The 22,155-nt window shown below is 40.8% G+C and overlaps 1 protein-coding gene and 1 pseudogene across 2 annotated transcripts in view; one reads left to right on the top strand and one right to left on the bottom strand.

Moving 5' to 3' along the window:
* Positions 1-22,155, bottom strand: part of CRACD (capping protein inhibiting regulator of actin dynamics) — a 279,559-nt gene that overhangs the window by 95,439 nt on the left and 161,965 nt on the right. The gene's annotated exons all lie outside the window — the stretch shown is intronic.
* LOC122696567 lies at positions 15,759-16,448 on the top strand (annotated as a pseudogene).

The following is a 22,155-nucleotide window of genomic DNA, read 5'->3' on the forward strand; positions in this document are numbered from 1 at the left end:
TATAATGGATGAAGAGTCCTCAACAACAAAATAAATTTAATAAGAATGTTAAGGGATTGAAAAAGGAAAATGTCAAGATGTTTCCAAGGGCCAGACAAGTGATCAAACAGAAAGGCGTACCATGCTCATGGGCAAGAAAACCTGACATCATGAAGACATCATTCTTCTTAACTTAACCTACAAGACAAAGGCAATTCCAATAAAAAAGAATAATGAGCAATGCTCTGAGAAGACTAACAAGGGGAAACTAGTTCTACCAGATAATAAGATGCTTTATAGACCTTCAATAATTAATTATGCAGAGTACAGCATGTGAAATGCCAGGCTGGGATTAATCACAAGCAGGAATCAAGATTGCCAGAGAAATATCAACAACCTCAAATGTGCAGATGACACCACTCTAGTAGCAAAAAGTAGAGGAACTAACACTAACACTAAAAGGCCTCTTGATGTGGGTAAAAGAGGAGAGTGAAAAAGCTGGCTTGAAACTCAACACTCAAGAAACTATAAGATCATGGCATCTGGTCCCATCACTTCATGGCAAATAGAAGAGGAAAAAGTAAAGCAGTGACAAATTTTATTTTCCTGGGCTCCCAAATCACTGCGGATGGTGACTGCAGCCATGAAATTAAAAGACACTTGCTCCTTGGAAGGAAAGCTATGACAGACCTAGACAGTATATTGTCTAAAGTATAAAGCAGAAACATCACTTGGACCCCAACAGGGGTCCATACAGTCAAAGTTATGGTTCTTCCAGTAGTCATGTATGGATGTGAGAGCTGGCCTGTAAAGAAGGCTGAGCACCAAAGAATTAATGCTTTCAAATTGTGGTGCTGGACAAGATTCTCTAGAGCCTCTCCAACTGCAAGATCATCAAACCAGTCACTCCAAAAGAAAATCAACCCAGAATATTCATTGGAAGGATTGATGCTAAAGCTGAAACTCCAATACTTTGGTCACCTGATTCGAAGAGCTGAGTCACTGGAAAAGACCCTGATGCTGGGAAAGATTGAAGGCAAGAGGAGAAGGGGGTGGCAGAGGATGAGATGGTTAGATAGCATCAATGACTCAATGAATATGAATTTGAGCAAACTCTGCGAGATAGTGGAGGACAGAGGAGTTTGGCAGTCCATGAGGACACGACTTGGCAACTTAACAACAAGAATGATTAAGACAGTATGAAACGACTGCATGGGGACTTCTTTGGAGGTCCATTAGTTAAGACTTCACCTTCCAATGCAAACGGTATAGGTTTGCCCTTTGGTGGGGGAGCTAAGATCCCACATGCCTCATGGCCAAAAAACTGAAACATAAAACAGAAGCAGTATTGTGACAAATGTAATAAAGTCTTTTAACATAGTCCACATAGGAAAAAAAAAAAAACTTAAAAAAATGAAAAGACTGCATGAGTACATAGATCAATAGAACAGAATAGAAACTCATAAAATAGACCCAAATACATTTGGGAATTCAATATTTAATACACGTGGCATCTTAAATCAGAGGGGAAAGATAGTTTATTCTGTAAATGTTGTTGGAATTACTGGATAGCCAACTGGAAAAGGACAAAGCTGGAACCATACTCCCACTACTCACTAAAAAAACCTCCAAATGGGGCAAAGATTAAAACATTAAAAAATGAAACAGAAAAAGTACTGGAAGCGACAAGAGAACAGACAACCTGGTGTTGTCCACCTCTGCTGTAAGGACACACCACCTATGAAACAGTTTTGGAAAAAAATCTAATCTAAATCTGATAGCGCTTTGATCAAACTACTAACTTACAAAAAACACAGAGGACCGAGGAATATATAAACTCCACTGCAGGGATGCAATCAGCAAAACCAGACTGTGGGAGACCCTCCAGGATACCCATGAAGCAAAACTCCATGAAAACAGTAAGAATCGTGTGCCTGGCAACCATATTTGTTATAAGGTATAAAAAAATATAGAATAGAATCTTCTTGTATATACATTAAAAAAATCTCTAGAGAGAGTCACATAAAACTAAGAACACTGATACCTTGGGGAGGGAGAAAATAACATGAGAAATGGGGTGGGAAGAAGAATTCACTTTATAGTTTTCAAACTTTGGTGTTTTTGACATATGTAAATTCATTACCTATTTTAAAATTAAAAGAAATTAAAAACCCAATGAACTTAAAGAGAAAGAAAAAGCCTCAGCTCTTAACCTTGTAATGATCATGATAAAAACTCCTGAGTAGAAGCCCCTGTAGCAGTTAACAGCAGACAAGAAAAAATAAACACCTGAACCAAGAGACTGTGCCTTGCTTTTCTCAATGAAGTACTGCAATAGTTTCCAAATTCATTTTCCTGACTGATTTTGGGCCTTCTAGTCCATACTACATGTGACTGTCAGAATGATCTTCTAAAATGCGGATCTGATCGTGTTTAAAAACTTTCAGTATCTCTCTTTCCCTACAGGATCAAGTTCAGCTCCCAAGCATGGCACAACATTGACATCTTGCATAATCTAGCCTTAACCTACTTCCTTTCCAGAGGTCTGCCCCATCCCTCCTCACTACAGACCCTCAACAGAAGCACACTGGATTATTGGCTATATTCTGAACACATTAAGCACATTTTTCTTGGTCATGGTTATCCATCTGCCTTTCCTTCTGGGTATTATTTATTTTCTATATACCCTTTGAGACCCAGCTAAAATGCTACATCCTTTAAGAAGCCTGCCCTCGCTTTCTCCAGGCAGGAGTTCCCCTTCCACTAATTTCCCCCTTTCACTAGGCTCACAGAGTCCTTTGTTCAAACCTCTAATACAGCATATGTCACAGCATGCCATAATTATTGTTTCTTCTAGTCGGTATTTAATAAATGAATAATCATGCCTTACAGCCAATCCAACTCCTTCTTCAAGGGTCGTAAGCTCAAAGAACAAATTTTTAAAAAAAATCAAAAGCCACGCTTGCAAAAAAAAAAATGACTAGGCCACCAAAATGAATTTATCAGCCTATCCTCATTGCAGATGGTCCTGAAATCAACATCCTGTCATACAGCATACCAAGAACTGAAGTGGGGCTTGGGTCCCTCCTCCAACAGGCTCTGGCAGACTATGCACTCCTTCAAAGAAAGGCAAGTTTCCCTTAGGCACAAAAACTAAAACGCCACTGTCTCATTTCTTAGGGAGCAGAGTGAAGTGCAAAGAGCTCGTTTAGATGAGAGCCAAAAATTGGTCACAAGAGCAGAGACTGGAAATCACAAGTTGTCCTAATGAGACTCCTGAGCTGATCTCCTAGAAACCAAAGAAAGCCTGCAACCTGAGTACTTTTCTTCAGCATGTTCAGGATATTTGAGATTCAGAGAAAGTAAATATTTGGCTTCAGAAATACACCTGAGTGGTAATAAAGACACAGGTGTGGCTGCTAGAGTTGAGGGGGCCCTTCTGACAGGTGCCTGCCAACCACAGCCAAGGGAGGGCTTCTGAAAACTTCTACTCCTTTTCTTTCACTCAAATAGAATCCTTTGATCTCCTTTCTCATATTTCTTACAACCGAATTTCCCCAATTCATTTCCTTATTTTACCTCCTTGCATTAAGCCTCAGTGCACCTGATAATCATTTATCTGTTTCACCAATTATGTTGGATCTCTAACAACACCTTTTAACATCTTGCCAAGCACCACGTTTGGGCACTGACCTAAATCACTACTATCTACCTGCATTTACTTATGTATCTGTGACCCTGAAATTACAGGACTTGAGCTGGAAGGTTATCTAATGACCCAATGCCCACAGCGTACAGTCAGTAAACAGGTGAATTTGCTCCTCCAAGGTCACATTAGTTAACTGCAGAATCTTGACCATAATCTGGTCTCCTAATACCCAGCTGAGCATTATTTCTATTGCATCAAGCTATCTTCATCTGTTCCATTTTATTTCCTTAATCTGAGATATTATATTCAAATTTCTGTTTCATAACAAACTTTGATCAAGCCCACCAGAATCTTCAAATGAAAGAGTCTCCTGATACTAGAAACATCTTCCTGAATTATATTCAAACTCCTCTGTAACAGGAAGTAGAAGTGGTGGGCAAGAGGAGAACTAGGGTTGGGGAAAGACCCATGTTATTCAGCTTTAATTGGGAGGAACTCATCTTCAATTCACCTACCAGTTAGAAGATGTTGAGACAATCTGACATTATCAATTCTTTCACAACATCTTGTATTCATAGATTGTATTCAGGGCAATGAAAGTCAAAAGGCAGGCAGGCTCCACTGCAACTACTTGGCCAAAGAGCAGGTTATTGTTGTCCACTCGCTCAGTCATGTCCAACTCTTTGTGACCCCATGGACTGCAGCATGCCAGGATTCCCTGACCTTCACCTTCTCCTGAAGTGTGCTAAAACATCTCCATTGAGTTGGTGATGCCATCCAACCATCTCGTCCTCTGTCGTACCCTTCTCCTCCTGCCTTTCCCAGCATCAGTGTCTTTTCCAATGGAAGACGGTAGATTTAAATGCCCTGTAGTATAGCCCAAGGGGCTTCCCCAGTGGCTCTGTGGTAAAGAATCCGCCTGCAGTGCTGGAGACACAGGAGATGTGAGTTCGATCCCTGGATCGGGATGATACCCTGGAGGAAGGCATGGCAACCCACTCCAGTATCCATGCCAGGAAAATTCCATGGAGTCCATGGGGTCACAAAGAGTCAGACAAGACTGCAGTGACTGAGCACACACACACAGCCCAAAATAAATAAAAGGAACAATATCAATATAAAATAAATAATACTTTTGAGAGGCTTCCTGCAATCATCCAAAAGTCTTCAGGGCACAAATTATTTGTAGCTATTGTCAGAAAATTTTTGCATATTCAAGTAGACATCTGTTATGAGCTGAATGGTGTCCCCTCCAGAAAAGATATGTTGAATCCTAACCCCTAGTGCTTTAGAATGTGACCTTATTTAGAGAGAAGGTCTTTACAGAAGTAATCAAGTTAAAATGAGGTCTGTGGGGTGGGCCCTCATCCTATGACTGGTGTCCTTATAAACAGGGAAGGTTTGGACAGGGATGCACATAGAGGAAAGTTGGTGTGAAGATGCAGAGAGAATATCATGTACAAACCAAGGAACACCTAAAGTACCAGAAGCTTCGAGAGAGGAATAAACGTATCCTCTCTGACAGCACTCTGCCAATACCTTGATTTTGGACTTCTAGCCTCCAGGACACAGAGAACAGAGCAATCAATTTCTGCTATTTAAGCCAGCCAGTCTATGGTAATTTGTTATGGCAGCCCTAGGAAATAATACAACATTTTTATGACCAAGGCCAAGTGCCGACAAATTAATGCTTTCAAACTGTGGTGTTGGAGAAGATTCTTGAGAGTCCCTTGGACTGCAAGATCAAACCAGTCAATCCTAAAGGAAATCAATCCTGTACATTCAGTGGAAGGACTGATGCTGAATCTGAAGCTCTAATACTTTGGCCACCTGATGTGAAGAACCAACTCATTGGAAAAGACCTTGATGCTGGGAATGATTGAGGGCAGGAGGAGAAGGACAACAGAGGATGAGATGGTTGGATGGCATCACCGACTGAATGGATATGAGTCTGAGCAAACTCTGGGAAATAGTGAAGGACAGGGAAGCCTGGTGTGCTGCAGTTCATGGGGTCACAAACAACTGGACATGAGTGAGCGATTAACAACAACAAGGTTTCCAAGGACCACCTGCCAATGCTGGCGGGAATCAACTTCAGGTTGGCAGAGGAATGTTAACAGAGGTATACCGCTCAGCTTACTGCACAAAATAAATCCAATGGTTTTTCCACTTTATAATACATAATTTACATATTTATGCAAAGGCAAATTTTAACCAATACTTCTCTGTAAATATCACACAGCTACTTTTGCCAAACTAGAGTACAGAAAGTGGTCTCACTCACACACACACACTCACACACACAGTATATTCCTATATTTGGCCTTGAATAGATTGGAAGTTTCCACAGTTGCTGGGACAATGATTCCAATGGTTCCTGTCAGTTTAGGAGACGAGATCGGAACAGCTGCATTTTCAATACACATCATTGTCTTTAAAAGATGCTCAGAGTGAATTACAATTAAATTACAGAGCTGTCAAAAAGGGTTATAATTATAGCATTTATTCACTACATTTACAAGGCCAGACATACACAAAAGGAATTGAAAGCTGAAGAGAAACACACAAAACCCACTCCACATTCCTTACCTCAGCAGGAAATCGGGGTGAGAAGAGAGGGGAAGACGAGGCAGTTATCATGCAAAGAGCCCATTTACTGCGACTACAACGCTTCCTGCTTCCAGAGGGGTTTCGTTCCAGGAGTCAGAGGCACTTTAAGACAGCTGGTGGCAAAGGCATCTCTCTTTTACAATTGGAAAAAGGAGGGCAGCAAGGTTGCCATGACTCACCCCCAGTTACAGACAAGTAAGGGAGAAGCTGGGACCTGAACCAAACGGGAGGCGACGCCCACCAGTGGGCTGCACGGGGAAATCACAGTCAGGGCAGCCGGACCTGACCCCTGGCTTTGCGCTCGTCTAGAGGAGGATATTAATTTATCCAACAATTATTTATCATGTAGCTTGGAGAGCCTTGAAAATGGCCCTTCACTTCTGCCATAACAGCACAAGGTAGAAGAGAGGAAGAAAACCCTCAGCTGCCATTTATGCTAGTCAATTCTGCTACTAATCAATAACGCACTCAGAACCACTGGGAAATGGTATAGTCACTTAGTCACCGTCAACCTCAGCGTCCGGAAGACAAACAGGTAGTAATGCTTATGCCGTGAGCAAACTCCTTGAATACACAAAAGCACTGCAAGCTAGAACACCCTGCATGGTTTCAATCCCGCAATGAACAAATATCTCTCGCTCTCTCTGTGTGTGAGACCTTGCGTGTAGACTTGTTTCTCAAGACCTCATGGCTGGTTGAGAGGAGACACATAGATAAAGCAAAACAAGGCAATACACACACAGAACTTGAAAACTACAAACTCAGTCATGTAAACAAGTTCAGAGCAAGGAGAAAGTTAACTGATTCTTACCAACCTGTTTCTCACTCTTTTCTTAATATAATCACACAATGGTGGGGTTTCTTAGTACCTTCAGGTTTTCTTCTGTGTTCTAAAATTTTATTTCAATTGGTCATTCAACAGACCCTGCTCTTCCACCGGTCAGTGGTATTTCCATTACACATAAAACCCCAGCCCCATCCTCCAACTTAAATGCTTGCTTGGTGGCAGTGAAATGACTCACTGGGGAAAAGAGAAAACATCTCTAACAGTGCTACCGACAAAAAAAATCTATGACTTTACAAGAGTTCTTCTCTGAATTAAGATGATGATAGCAAACACATGACCTTATAATGCTATCTTGGGCCCAGGATAGGAGAATAACTTCTCACTTATTGATCATATAATTATTTTCCTGTTCAGCGCCAATACAGAACCATAGTTCTTCTTAACATGCCACAGGCAGCCACTGGCATATGATCAAAACTGACTGCCGATACAGAAACCATTTGCAATTCGAAAATAAGTGAGCAAAACCAACTAGCAAAAAGGGCAAAGAGTTATATCCTAGAGTACAAATCCACTAAGTACTGAAGTCAAGGGATTTGGATCTTTATGTGGGGCTTCCCAGGTGGCGCTAGTGGTAAAGAAAGCTCTGGCCAATGCAGGAGACACAGGAGACGTGAGTGCGACCCCTGGGTCAGGGAGATTCCCTGGAGGAGGAAATGGCAGTTCACTCCAGTCTTCTTGTCTGGGAAACCCCAGAGGAGCCTAGAGGGCTGCAGGCCGCGGGCCGCACAGAGTGGGACACAAGTGAGTACGCACGTACACGGGAACGACGGAGGAGAAGGACACTGCGCCCTGGGCACACGATCGGATAGGATCATGCAGGCTGTGGCCGGCATGGGGATGCCCCGCCAGGCACACTGGAGCGGAATGAAATCCAGCCTGCACCCCACTCACTGAACGCTGAGCTAGGTGCCCCAGCACAGGGCCGTGTCTGCAGGAAGGGCAGTCTTTTCTGAAATATCCGCAAGGTGTCAGATGGGCTTCCATCCGCCCAGGAAGGACACTACAGGGCAGCAGAAAATGCCGCCCCGATGTTCGCCACTTCACCGTAAGGATTATAGTGCGCTGAAGGCAACTGAGAAGAAGCAGATCGGAGGAAAGCTCTCTGTCTTCCTCCTGTTTGCCCAAAGTGAAAGTGTTAGTCACTCAGGCAAGTCCGACTCTTCCAAACCCGAGGCTCCTCCATCCATGGGACTCTCCAGGCAAGAATACTGGAGGGGGTTGCCATGCCCTCCTCCAGGGGATCTTCCCAACCCAGGGATCGAATCTGGGACTCAAACATGGCAGGCAGATTCTTTACCATCTAGGCCACCAGGGAAGCCCCTCTATTTGCCTAAAGCAGAACATAAATTTACAAAGGTGTCCTCCTTCTAACTCTCTACCACGAAGAACAAGGGTAGACTTGTTCTTTAGACCTGTGTCCACCCAGAGATGGCTCCAGAAGATTCTACATAACAACTCTTACTAACTAGTTCTTACTCATTATTCATTAGTTACCCACATATTTGCTTTCCATCAATTTTCTGCCCCTAGAAACTCAAAGTCCTTTTCCTTTGTCTCATCACTTCTCTAAAAATGTACTGTTCCCTTGCTAAGATGCTATATAAGCCCAAGCTCTAACCACTCTTTGGAACTATCCATCTCTGGGTATGCCCATGTGTAAGTGTTTTCCAGATGTTAATAAACATTTGTTTCTTTTCCCCTTGTTAATATGTCCTTGTCAGTACAAGCTACAGGGTCCCAGATGGAGAATCAAGAGGGCAGTAGGAAAGAGAATGTGTTTCCTCCCCCACAACACCTGTCCTTCTCAAAGAACAGTTTTATTCCAAGGATCAGCAGACCCATAGCCCCATGTGGATATTAAGTACTAAACGAACTCAGAAAAGGAAAGGCGGCAGAATGGGGGTACTATCTATGTGCCCTCTCTCGGTAACAGGAAACCTCTGTTCAGGAGATGGGGCTCAGGTGAGCAGAGCCAGCCTCGTGGGCCTGCACCCTGCAGTTCCAAAAGGCACCCACTTGTTCTAATGCTTTGACTTAAAATTCTTAAGTTTTGAACAAGGGGCCCACGTTTTTGTTTAGCACTGGACAACAAAATGTATGGGCCATCCTTAAGGTGAGGATGGCCTGGGCAAAGTGCTGAGGAGTTAGGAAGAACTCAAGGCTCTAGCCTCTGGTAGCACAGCCCAATATATGATTCTGGCCTGGGGAGTGAGGGGACAAAGGGAAGGCAAGAAGCCACTAACCAGACCTGCCTGTGATGTGTGGGCTAATTAATTATCAGGGAGGAGTCGGGGTCTGTCGTGGCAAAGAGGAGACTTAAGGGGTAGTACCAAGGGTGAGAAGCTTAGGGTAGTTACCTCTGTAATCCAGTCTCTCCCCCAGCAAGCATGAGTATATACCGAGGATTCGAGTCCCTCAGACAATTACCCTCCAGGTACCAAATAACACAGGGCTTCCCCGGTGGCGCAGAGGTAAAGAATCTGCCTGCCAACGCAGGAGATGCAGGAGACACAGGTTTGATCCCTGGGTTGGGAAGATCCCCTGGAGGAGGAATGGCAACCCACTGCACTATTCTTGCCAGGATAATCCCATGGACAGAGGAGCCTGGAAGGCTACAGCCATGGAGTTGCCGGAGTTGGACGTGACTGAGCGCAGACGCACGCACGAGCTAACACAAATGCTCCTGCCACTGCCGGTCCCTTCCACTCGCACTAGGCTGTCTGCCAGCACCATCAGCAGGACGGGAGAAGCGAAGGGAAATGTCTTTTCTGGCTGGTTTGATCGCAGACACTGCTACGCCCTTCTTTAATTACGTGAAAATATAGGATTTGCTTGTCACACTTGTCTGTCTTCGAGCTCCCTTCTTTTTCACCTTTCAGCATTTCTACCGTCCTCTTTTAACTCTATTTATAACGTGCAACATTACCAAAGCTAATTTTCTATAGGAAACATTTCAGGAAACTTCAATAAGATTGTATGGATCCCCTCTCTAATTCAGCAATTAGACAAGGTGATTAAGGTGAAGCATACTCTCATTGTGTAAATAAAATCTTTTGAACTTTCAAACTGATGGCACAAATGAGGTTTTAAGACTTAGCCTACTATTATCTGTAGGTGAAAGAATTACAGGTAATTTTTATTACCTTTTTAAATTTTTTTCAAAGTGTTTTCTAATGATATTTTACTTTTATGATTAGAAAAATAAAAATTATTTCAAAAGATTTAACCTAAGTGAAAACTATTTCCACCTACTTAAGAAATATCTTTTTCCATATAAATTGCTAATATCCTAATCAAAAATCAGTTAGCTATTCAGTAAAGCTGGTTCCTTAAGGAGTTCTACTTGGCAATATTTTGACAGCTTGGTTCAAATTATTGCATTCTTTGCAAGAGCCTTATAAGAATCTCACTTAATTTTCCAAATTCTGGATTTGAGAAACATGGGGTGGTGGAGAAGAAAGTAAAAATCACTCGCAATCCAATCAATTGAAAAAAAGCATATAAAACAAAAAGTAAAATATTCCCCCATCCCTGTTTTCCTACACAGAAACAGACTTACCTACAATCGCACCTTTTAAAAGATAAAAGAGGGATTATCATATTTCTACTTTTTCACATACACATCTGCACTGAGCAATACATATATATGTACCTTGTCTTTTTTATTGGCTATCTGAACCATATTTATTTAGCCAATTTTCCTATTGCCAAGTAACAGGTTTTTTCCAATTTCTTGTAATTGAATTATGGCTTCAATGAACATCTATATACATGTATTTTTATATACAGTGATATTACTTCTGCAAAATTCTTAAAAGAGTGCTATTCTTCAATTAAAGATAAGTTATTCTAAATCTTAATAAATGCTATCAAATTAGCCTCTTAAAAGGTTGAACGATTATACTCTCATAGTATAAGTACCTCCTTTCCATGTCCTTTATTCCACTTAAAGTTATCCATTTTTTTCAATTGTTCTTAATCTGATTCCAGAAAAAAGGTTTTCATTCATAACCCCAGAGCACCTTTCCATATATTTTTGACCATTTCTGTAACTTCTGTAAACGTGTTTAGATCCACTGTCTATGAATGTTTTACTGTCTTTTTCCTATTGTTCACTCTTACATACTTACTGTCCAGTCTTCTCTTTGATGCTTGCTGAAATCACTCCTTCACAATACCCAATACCAAATCTGCCCTGAGTTTAAGGAGACACCATCATCTAAGGACATTCCAGCTTCTAATGTTTTCATACCATAGAACAAAGGAATAAAAGACTATTCACTATTAGTGATCAAAAGTCTAAAGCTTAACAGTGCGTTGGAAATGCTCAAATACCAAGAGAAACAGCATCACACCACAGGATACACAGCCATGAAGTTATTTCTTCACTTGAATAATTTCATGTTCACACACCACAGTAAGAATCACAGCACACTTCATCACACTGGGAGCAGCTTAAAGAGACAAAGCCATCTACTCTCAAATTTTTAAACAATGACATAGAACACTCTCATCATTAGTCATAAAAATATCTCAATGCTTAAAAAATCTAAAATAAAATGCACCAAGAATGACAAGAATTTGGTTAGAATGGGGAGTTTGAAGGATATTTTTCTCCTTTTCTTTAAATTCTTTAAATGGCATTTTATAATTTCATCATTTAAAATTAAATCTTAATCCTGAACTTAGAGTGGTGATGGTTACACAACTCCATGAACATACTGAAAAACACAGAATTGTACAAGTTAAAAAGGTAAATTTTATGTGTGTATAATATCTCAATGAAGTTGTTTTTGTATAAGTAGAATTTTAAAGTTAAAATACCACACTGATTTTGCTGTGAATCTAAAGCTGCTCTATAAAATATATTTAAAACAAAAAACCTTGAGTATTCTGTTCTCATTAATTTTATGTTGAAAACTCTAGAAGATGGTAGGATACATAAAAGCTACAGGGTGATAGGCCTCTTTGTAACCCCTTGTTCTATATAATAATATCTGATGAGCAAGTGGAGTGGCTTCTTAGAGAATCAGTGAAAAGACTGTCAGCATATTCAAAAACGTCTGGGTGACTTTTACCCTAAGGCAACTTATAGATCCTGCAGAGAGTGGCCCTTGCTCCCATTATGCTTATCAGAAGTTAACAGTGTTGATACTGGAAGAAAGGCTCACAGAATCTTGAAGGCATTAGCCCTTGTGGCCCCCTTTGCCTGGCAAAGCAATAAAACTATTCTATTTCACCCCTACCCTCAAAAACATTGAGAGAGAGATAGCCATTCCTTCTCTTTCTATTCTGGCTGAACTTCTGGGGTACCAGCTGATGATTAATGAAAATTTCACTGTGCAGAAATATTTCATAGGAGAAAAAAACATAAGTTTTAGGTTAATTAAAAAGCAGAAGAAAATAAATTAATTCTATTTATCACTAGCATAATGTAATGAATGAGAGCACTTCTGGGGGATGGCTATTCTTTTAAAACGTCCTAAATGAATGCGTAGCTCAGTCAATAAGGAAACTGCCTGCAATTCAGGAGACCCGGCTTTGATTCCTGGGTCGAGAAGATGCCCTGGAGAAGGAAATGGCAATCCACTCCAGTATTCTTGCTGGAGAATCCCATAGACAGAGGAGCCTGGCAGGCTACAGTCCACGAGGTCGCAAGAGTCAGACATAACTGAGCGACTAAAACACTACCACCAATGAATGCTAAGCCAGAAAGAAAGGAGAACTTGCAACAAATATTGCATCCAGGATGCTAATCAAGAAGCTAGAGTAATCATCAAGATACAAGTGAAACTGTTTCATTCTAATGAACTTGATAAAAATAGACTTCTGCATGTTTTAAAGTTTCTACTTTTAACATTTTAACATTATTTAAAGATAATGACAAAACTAAAATCCATTTTTATTCCCAGATCAAGCACGGGGAACAAAAGGATATTTCCATGTTACGGTTGACTGGTCTCTGGAAAGAGTCACTACCCCCATCTTGGGAGTCTAAAAGTTAGAAACTTCACTTAGCTTTCAGTGACATGAAATCTGTTCTTGGAAGTTCAGAGGAAAGAATACTTCTTTCTGGAAGGAAACATGAGAAGTTCTTAGGGAACAAGGGATAAGTCCCACCAGTATTGGTTAGACTTCAAACTAAGGGCAGAAAGAAATGTGAGGTTCTCTCTAACCAAGCCTGTCCCTCATTTTCAAATGAACATATCATCAGAAGTATTTAGAGATTTAAACGGTGTTTGCCACAGAAGCTCAGCATTTCTTCTACTTTCAGTTTACCACCTTGACAACATTTCTGTGGGAAGAACCTTATTCCAAGGCTGTTTTTTCAGATCATCTTCCCAAGACAGTGTATCTTAGGGGAAGCATCTTTGTCTAGAAATAACTTCCTTTAGGATCTGTCTTGTCTGCTATGCCTCACGCTGTGGGGGCTGACCTCCCCAAAATGCCACTCTGCTTTGGAAGAGCCGAGAAGGGGCCCACCAAAACACAGACTAAATCCTGGGATTTGATAAAGTACAAGGGAATCCGCTTGATGCGTGAAAAATGTAGGAAACTTGACTAAACCTAAGTGATCTATTCCCAATCCAAATCAGGAAAGGAGTACGTCAAAGCTGGTATATGCAGAGCACATCATGCGAAATGCCGGGCTGGATTAAGCACAAGCTGGAATCAAGTTTGCTGGGAGAAATATCAATAACCTCAGATATGCAGATGACACAATTCATGGCAGAAAGCGAAGAACTAAAGAGCCTCTTGATGAAGGTGAAAGAGGAGACTGAAAAAGTTGGCTTAAAGCTCAACATTCAGAAAACTAAGATCATGGCATCTGGTCCCATCACTTCATGGCAAACAGATGGGGAAACAATGGAAACAGTGAGAGACTTTATTTTTTTGGGCTCCAAAATCACTGCAGATAGTGATTTCAGCCGTGAAATTAAAAGACACTTACTCCTTGGAAGAAAAGTTATGACCAACCCAGACAGCATATTAAAGAGCAGAGACATTACTTTGCCAACAAAGGTCCGTCTAGTCAAAGCTATGGTTTTTCCAGTAGTCAGGTATGGATGTGAGAGTTGGACTATAAAGAAAGCTGAGTGCCGAAGAACTGATGCTTTTGGACTTTGGTGTTGGAGAAGACTCTTGAGAGTCCCTTGGACTGCAAGGAGATCCAACCAGTCAATTCTCAAGGAAATCAGGAAATCAGTCCTGAATATTCATTGGAAGGATTGATGCTGAAGCTGAAACTCCAGTACTTGGCCACCTGATGCAAAGAGCTGACTCTTCAGAAAAGACCCTGATGCTGGGAAAGACTGAGGTGGGAGGAGAAGGGGAAGACAGAGGATGAGATGGTTGGATGGCATCACTGACTCGATGGATATGAGTTTTGAGTAAGCTCTGGGAGTGATGAACAGGGAAGCCTGGCGTGCTGCAGTCCACGGTGTTGCGAAGAGTCAAACACGACTGAGTGACTGAACTGAACGGAAAGTGATCAATGGCTGCTCAGGTTTTTCAACGTTTGAATTGCCAATCAGCAGCATGAAAATTAGCACCCTAAGGTAACTCTTTGGCCTCATTTTAAAGTACATTATTTTCTCTATGCCATTTATTTCCCCCTTCAACTTTAAGGACAACAGTCTTCTATTCAGCATGGGAAACAGACAAATGGTCTCCTTCCATCCTGTGGACAATAAAACCATGGCTCCAAGAAAAAAAAAATGATACGTGTGAAGTGACGTAGAGCGCAGTGCCTGGCACACAGTAGGTAATCAAAGCAACTCCAGCAAGAACAGAATAAGAGCTCTTTTTATGACAATTTCATGGATCTGCTTTTTCACAGGTGCTAAGCAGTTCAACAAATACTTTCTGTTTTTCTCCTTCCTATTCCTGTATTGGGCTTCCCTCGTGGCTCAGTTGGTCATGAATCTGCTCGCAACACAGAAGACCCAGGTTTGATCCCTGGGTCGGGAAGATCCCCTGGAGAAGGAAATGGCAACCCACTCCACTATTCTTGCCTGGAGAATCCCATGGACAGAGGAGTCTGGCAGGCTACAGTCCCTGGGGTCACAAGAGTTGGAGGCTACTTAGCCACTAAACCACTACCATTCCTGTATTAAATACCACCCATACCTTGTCCACGAACAGAGAAATATCTTGCTGTGTTACAGAAGTGTAGGAATGAGATCATTACAGGTCTGTTTCTTTCCCAATTAAAGGCTGGAGTCAAAGACCAACAATAGTATAAATTCCCTAAGGAGAAATTGACTTCTCTCAACTTTCTATCGAGGTTCACGGCCAATGGGCTGCACAATTTCTCATATCTCAAGGAAATAATAGCTTAAAACAGATAGGAGGTATACTGCCATTATCTATATGGTAGTATATATGCTTTTTTCCTAATCCAAAAATAGAACCTGGTTTATTTGGGGTTAAGATAACAGAAACTTGAGAAACCAATGCTTTTGGGACCTTCCCAACTCAGGGATTGAACCTGAGTGAGTCTCCTGCATTATGGGTGGATTCTTTACCATCTGAGCCACACAGGGAAGCCCCTTTTATATTCCAGATAACAACAAATAACTGTAGAACTGTGTAGATGAATCACATAGCAAAGTGAAATTGTGATTTCTAGTGATGAAAGATAAGAAATAATGTTGTCGGCCGCCAAGGATGAATGGAGCACTAGGAAAGGTGCCGTGTCTGAAGAATGACACCATTTTTAAGCAAGCCTTTTCCCTCTTGAGGTTCAGAACTTCAGGAGAGAATCCCATCTGTGCTGCAGGTGGCATTCTGTTGACCACCAGTCGGCACTACAGGTCAAAGCCCATGCATGGCATTGGAAGATACAAGCATCTAGTTAAGCCAGAAGAGCCTAAAAAGAAGAAGGGAAAAGTGGAAGTGAGACCCATTAATCTGGGACAGATTATGAATATGGGGCTTTAAACATTCACCTGATTGCATATGACATGGCCCTGACAGAGAGTTATGCCCAGTATGTTCACAACCTTTGCAATCATCTCTCCGTTAAAGTCGAGGAAAGTTATGCGATGCCCACCAAAACCATGGAGGTGCAGGACCAGGCAACAAAATGTTACTGGACTCAGTTCTTACCACCCATGAGCGAGTGGTTCAGACCAGCGGTTTGAGTGCTATGTTTGCAGAGATTTTCTTGGGAATTCCAAAGCAATCTTCCTGAAGGAGTCAAACTGTCAGTGAGGGAGCACACTGAAGAAGACTTCAAGGGAAGGTTCAAAGCTCGGCCAGAACTGGAAGAACTGTTAGCCAAGTTGAACTAGCTCATTGCAGACCCTTTGATGCCTTTCAGCACTGGTGATATTGAGTGGCAAGGGGAAGAGCTTCCTGGGTGGACAGAGTTGAGCAGGAGACCCTGACCCTCAACATCACAAGTACCCATCTCCACTGCCAGGAGCGTCTCCTCTCCTTGCTTACCAATCGTTACCACTTTTCTTTGAGCCAACCCTGGGTATCCTCCATCTAATAAAAAGCTGCTGCTGATGGAAAAAAGAAAAAAGAAATAATGTTGTCAACTGAATCACCTGATCAATAAAAATAAAATACATGTCCTAAAAAAATTTTTTTTTACCCTATACAATAAGGAAATAGGGAGAGCTCATAGACTTTGTATTTCCCTAGAGATGCAGTAAAAGCTTCACAGTCTGAGTCACAGAAAGGTACTCTCAGGACAGGCTTTCACAAACATACTGTAAAGCCATGTTGGCCCAAGGGTGTGTGTTGAGGAGGAAAAGGAAGGGACGTTTAGTGCAGGCATCACGCAGAATGTTTTCCAAAGTTCTCCCTTGCCCTGGTTTAGATTTCTATTTTCTCAAAAAGAAAAATATATAAACATCTCAATACGCTATTTTCAACCTAACTAATTTTTTTAAAGGGAGAGAAAACTGCTCTGGATAAAATAAAATGAAAACATTGAACAACCCAGGACATGAACCAGCAAGGATCGACTAGTATACACATATCGTTTTTCTCTCTGTCAAGGAAGGTAGGGTAAATCCAATTGTTGGTAGTTTCCATGTAATTCAGTTGAAGGAATTTTGAGGGGGGAAAAAAGAGAGGAAATGTTTAAGTTGAAAATCAAAATGTTCTGATTACCAGTAACAAAAACATGTATTTTAGGGTTCATTCAATGCACTATATTATAATGCTTCCGAGGTGGCAGTAATTGTAAACAATCTGCCTGCCAATGCAGGAGACGCAAGAGGCACAGGTTCAATCCCTGGGTCAGGAGGATCCCCTGGACTAGGAAGTGGCAACCCATTCCAGTATTATTGCCTGGAAAATCCCATGGACAGAGGAGCCTGGTGGGCTACAGTCTGTGGGGTCCCAAAGAGTCAGACATGACTTAGCGACTAAGCTGAGCAAAGCAGGCTGAAGGAAGAGGTTAAGTAAACGTTATCCCTATCAGTATCAAATTTTTAAACATTAAAGCATTTTGAACAGAAACTTTATCTTTAATAAATAATACATTGTGTAGAATATAAATTAAAGTCTTGATGTCTCAGGGCTATTACTATTAACCTCAGATGCAATAACTTGAAGAGAAGCTAAAGTAGACAGGATGGTCTGTCTCTATCAGTGGCCCTTCTGCCTTAAAACATTTTTGTGCCTATTTCAAAATAAGTTTTCTGCCTCCTTCTTTCACGAGTTTAACTGTCTCTTCTTATTAGGTTGTGTGTGTGTGAGTCACTTAGTTGTGTCCAAATCGTTACAACCCCATGGGCTGTAGCCCACCAGACTCCTCTGTCCATTGGATTTCTCAGGCAAGAATACTGAAGTGGCTTGCCACGCCCTCCTCCAGGGGATCTTCCTGACACAGGGATCGAACCCACGTCTCTTATGTCTCCTGCACTGGCAGATGGGTTCTTGACCTCTAGGGCCATCTGGGAAGCCCTCTTATTAGGTTGCTGCGGCTGCTTGTGCCTGTGAGATAGGAAATTAGATCATCCAGTATGATAAGATTATATGCAGAGAGAATCACTAGGTGCTGAGGGAAAGGCTAGGAAGGTCCTCCAGGAGTTTAGAGGATGAATGGCTCTGGTTCTGCGGCCTTTGCTTTGCTCACTTACATCTGGGTGTTTCTCTGTGTCCCACAGTTGAGGTTATTGTATGGATTATTTGTAGCTAAATCCACTAAAAACAATAGGGAAGAGATGGCTTCTGTCTCTTTAATTTGCAACTCAGAGTCGCCACTTGGTACCATACCTGAAACATTAGCACTCAGAGACTCAGTACGGACATTCTGTGTAAGTGTAAGTTCCTCCATGGCCAAGGTTTTGTTAAATGTTACTGAAATAGAAAGTATAGCATACAGACTATGAGCACAAAGTTTACGACACTGGAAAAAAACAGTGGCCCACACTTATATTACCAATTCTGTTCTATGTCTTCCACTTCAGTGAAAGAAAACACATTACCGTTCGTCATGTTGATGCATATGATATGTAATAAAATGGAAGAGATGGAGGAGACAAAGTAATACCTGTAATAAAACCCTGAAATTATTATTGCATTTCACAGTCCACAAAACTGCACATTCAGTGAATTACAGTCTCCATCAAATTGCTGACCCCTGCCCCCAGGGAGAAATTTACTGTATTCCTCATACCTGAAAAGGAAAGGCAGGATTAGCTCAGGGATGTTTTCTCTTTTAGTAGTAATAAAGTCAATGTTTATTCTGGGTAAAACGACATAATTTCCAAACTATGCATAAGAAAAATATATCTTGCCAAATATACAACTTTCTCACATCTCATCTCTTCTATTTCAAAAGCTCATGAATACCCAAGATTTGTTATTATAAGATCTGTTATTATAAGTCTAATTTCTCATAATATTTTTAGGATAAGAGAATAGGTTTAAAAAACATCATCATCTTCTTCTTTTATTCCTGTATTATTTCCCAAATAATTCAGAAGTGTTTACCTTGTAGAGATTATTTATTAGAGAAAAAATTTTCCTGGCTTGACAAACTAAGGCAAAAATCATTTTTTGAAATGCTTGCATTTATATAAGGTCAATTTTTATCCTCCTACTTTCCCAGCTATAACACATTTCCATTTTAAGTTCTGTTTCTTTAGAAAAATTAAGTTCCATGAGTTTTTCTGGCTTATGCCCACAGGTTCCTTTGGCAACTATCTCTCTACTTGGTATAAGTAATCAACTATATACGTGCTCAGTCACTTCAGTCATGTCTGACTCTTTGAGACCCATCAGAGACTATAGCCCACCAGGCTCGTCTCTCCATGGGATTCTACAGACAAGAATACTGGAGTGGGCTGTGATGCCCTCCTCCAGAGGATCCTTCCAACCCAGGGACTGAACCCGCATCTTCTGTGTCTCCTGAATTGCAGGCGGATTCTCTACCCAATGAGCTACTTGGGAAGCCCAAGTAATCACCTAAATTGTCTTAGTATCAAAATGTCTTTTATATCTTTTTACCTTTATTAAACTTTTTCAAATTCCAATCACATTTTTGAAGCATTCATTTCTCTGCGCTTCCATAAAATTCTAACTTTGGGTCTTTGTTATTTGTATAGTTTTTATCAGCTGTTTCTTATAACATTCTGTCATGAAGCATTTGCACACCTTTCCCCTGCATATTAAAGCCATGTTGTGATTATACCCCCTTCTATGCCTTGAAGCTCCCACATCACAGTGGCTGTGTTAAGCAAGTTAAACATCCTCCCTACTTTTACATCCCAGTATGAAGTGTTTTTTTAAAACTCAAAATACACTTCTCATGACCCATGTAGCTCACAAAAAATCTCAGGTAGAAAGATGAAACTGAATGTTTTTCTTACACATTTCCTCAACACTACAACACAAATCTCTAAAGTTATTACTTCCATCCCTCTCTTACGGTTACTGAATTTATTGATAGAACAATCAGTCTCAACTTAAATGTCATCTCTCTACCGAGACTAGTCCAGATGTATCCAAGCTGGTCAAACCACAGGAGGAAGTCAAACCACTTTCAGAGGACTACTTCTGTCCCCCATGGTTTTACTTTTCATTGTGATTACCTTTAAAACATAAGCTATAATATTAACAGTTCTTTATTCAATTTTGATTCCTTTTATGCACCTCTTAGCTGCTTCTTTAGCTTCACGACTCTGTTGATGGTAGCCTTAAATTCCATCATCACTGAACAACTGGATATTCTGAAGCTTCACTACTTTCTTCTTTGGCACCACTGTCATATTGCTATAAAGGACACAATATTGCTTTTGAATGCAATTTCCTAGGACTGACTTACAAAAGTCCTCTGGTAGATCGACCTGGAATCAGATACATGCTTTCTTTCATAGGCTCTATTGGTATACTGCAAAGCATAATCTACCCAACCTATGTGAAATGCTAGGACAAGATTGGGAAAATGTATCAATATAGTTGACATATGCAAATGTGTTTCTCATCCTGTTATGCCTACCCACACTGACTTTTACAGTGCTCACAATGCTATATTTTTCCATTTAATCCAAGTCCTCTACTACTTACTGAATGCCCATGAAGCCCACAAAATGGAACTACACAAATTGGGGAGAGAAAAGAGGCATAAGTCATATTCTGTCCTCAGAAAATTCATAATCTCAACAGAGGCAGGATAGAGAATGCTCCAATTGGAATACAAAAATGACAAAACTTGTCTTCCTAATCTTCTAAGGAAAACATAGTAGCCTGTGAGAATTCTTTGATTTAGTAATTGCCAATTTGATTATTTGCAAGTGATTCCTTAAGATTATGTATGCAACAGGGGGTATACAACAACATATGCAATTTAGCTGAAGAATGATTCTCATAACTTAATATCAACATCAGAATCTCAATATACTTTTGCTGTTCTCTATTGATAGTGCATATGTTGTTGTTGTTTTTGATGGAATACTTTGGTATAACTGTAGTAAAATGAACACTTTGGGAATGAAGAAAATCTCTAGACATCTCCTTTGAAAAATCTCAACATACCACACTCTTTCTCTTTTCTCATACACTCCTCCCTTGTCAGCTTTTTCAAACATAATTTCCTCAGAATGAATCATCATACAGGAAGGGACTAACTTTGCAACCATTTTACTTGGTGATCAACAAACATTATGACAATATGCCAAATTACATGTGGGGGCTGGGGACTCAAAGATTAATGAGACAATGTCCTTGCCTTGGAGGAACTTGGTGTCTTATGAGACAATGTTGTCTGTGTGGGCTGAAGGGAGGCTGATATTAATCAGTTTTACACTGCTCCCTCCTAATGCCTGATATGTAATTCTGTATGAAGTTTCAAAGATCTTTCACGCCTGTATTTTGTAAGAAAAGTCCAGTTTTTTGACACTAGGGAAATCATGCTAGTTATGTGAAATCAAGTAGCTTCCTTAGGTAACCTGATTTTCTTTGCACAGGACAATGTTTATGGGTTTACTCCCCACAAAGTCTTTTAAAACATGACACATTTCAGACTTCAATTCATAATTCTATCCTTTGGTCAGCTTTTTTTTTCCATCTCTAGTTTGATTTTTAGGAACATCTGGCTGGGGTATAGTTGCCTTACAATGCTATATTAGTTCCTGTTGTACAGAAAAGTGAATCAGCTATATGTTTACCTATAGCCCCTCTTCTTTGGATTTCCTCCCCATTGAGGTCACCACAGAAACCACAGAGCACTGAGTGGACTTCCCTGTGTCATATGGCAGGTTCTCATCAGCTGTCTATTTTATATACAGCATCAACATGTACATACGTCAACCTCCCGATTCATCTCACCTCCACTTTCCCCTCACTGGTGTCCATGCTTCTTCTCCACATCTGTGTCTCTGCCTACTTTGCAAACAGCTGCATCTGTACCAGTTTTCTAGATTCTACATATATACGTTAATATATGATAATTTTGCTTTTCTCTTTCTGACTTCACTTTGTAATACAGTCTTGAGGTCCATTTACATCTCTGCAAATGGCACAATTTCATTCCCTTTTATGACTGAGTAATATTCCACTGTATATTTCTAGTCTTCCTCATAGTCAGCCTCTTCCCACAAGT

This window comes from Cervus elaphus, chromosome 6, assembly GCF_910594005.1.
Source record: "Cervus elaphus chromosome 6, mCerEla1.1, whole genome shotgun sequence".
NCBI lineage: Eukaryota > Metazoa > Chordata > Mammalia > Artiodactyla > Cervidae > Cervus > Cervus elaphus.